We start from the raw sequence: 248 nt of genomic DNA, 5'->3' as shown, positions 1-248 counted from the left end.
CGCCCCAAACCCCCCCAGCTGCTGGGGCAACGGCGGCGCCAGCCACGCCTGGAAACCCATCTTGCTGGACTGGCTGCAAGGGGATGGAAAAAACAACGGAAAACAGAGATAATCATCAAGAAGCAAAATGGCAGGTCCAAGAAACACCTATGAAAAGGCTTAAAAACACGTGTATGCCAGGGGAGGGTGAAAGGTCTGTGCCACTTAAAGGGGAGACTGCACGGGGATGCACTGAAGACAATAAGCGG

This window comes from Antrostomus carolinensis, unplaced genomic scaffold (assembly GCF_000700745.2).
Source record: "Antrostomus carolinensis isolate BGI_N321 unplaced genomic scaffold, ASM70074v2 scaffold45922, whole genome shotgun sequence".
Classification (NCBI taxonomy): domain Eukaryota; kingdom Metazoa; phylum Chordata; class Aves; order Caprimulgiformes; family Caprimulgidae; genus Antrostomus; species Antrostomus carolinensis.
Note: the sequence above shows the minus strand (reverse complement) of the source record.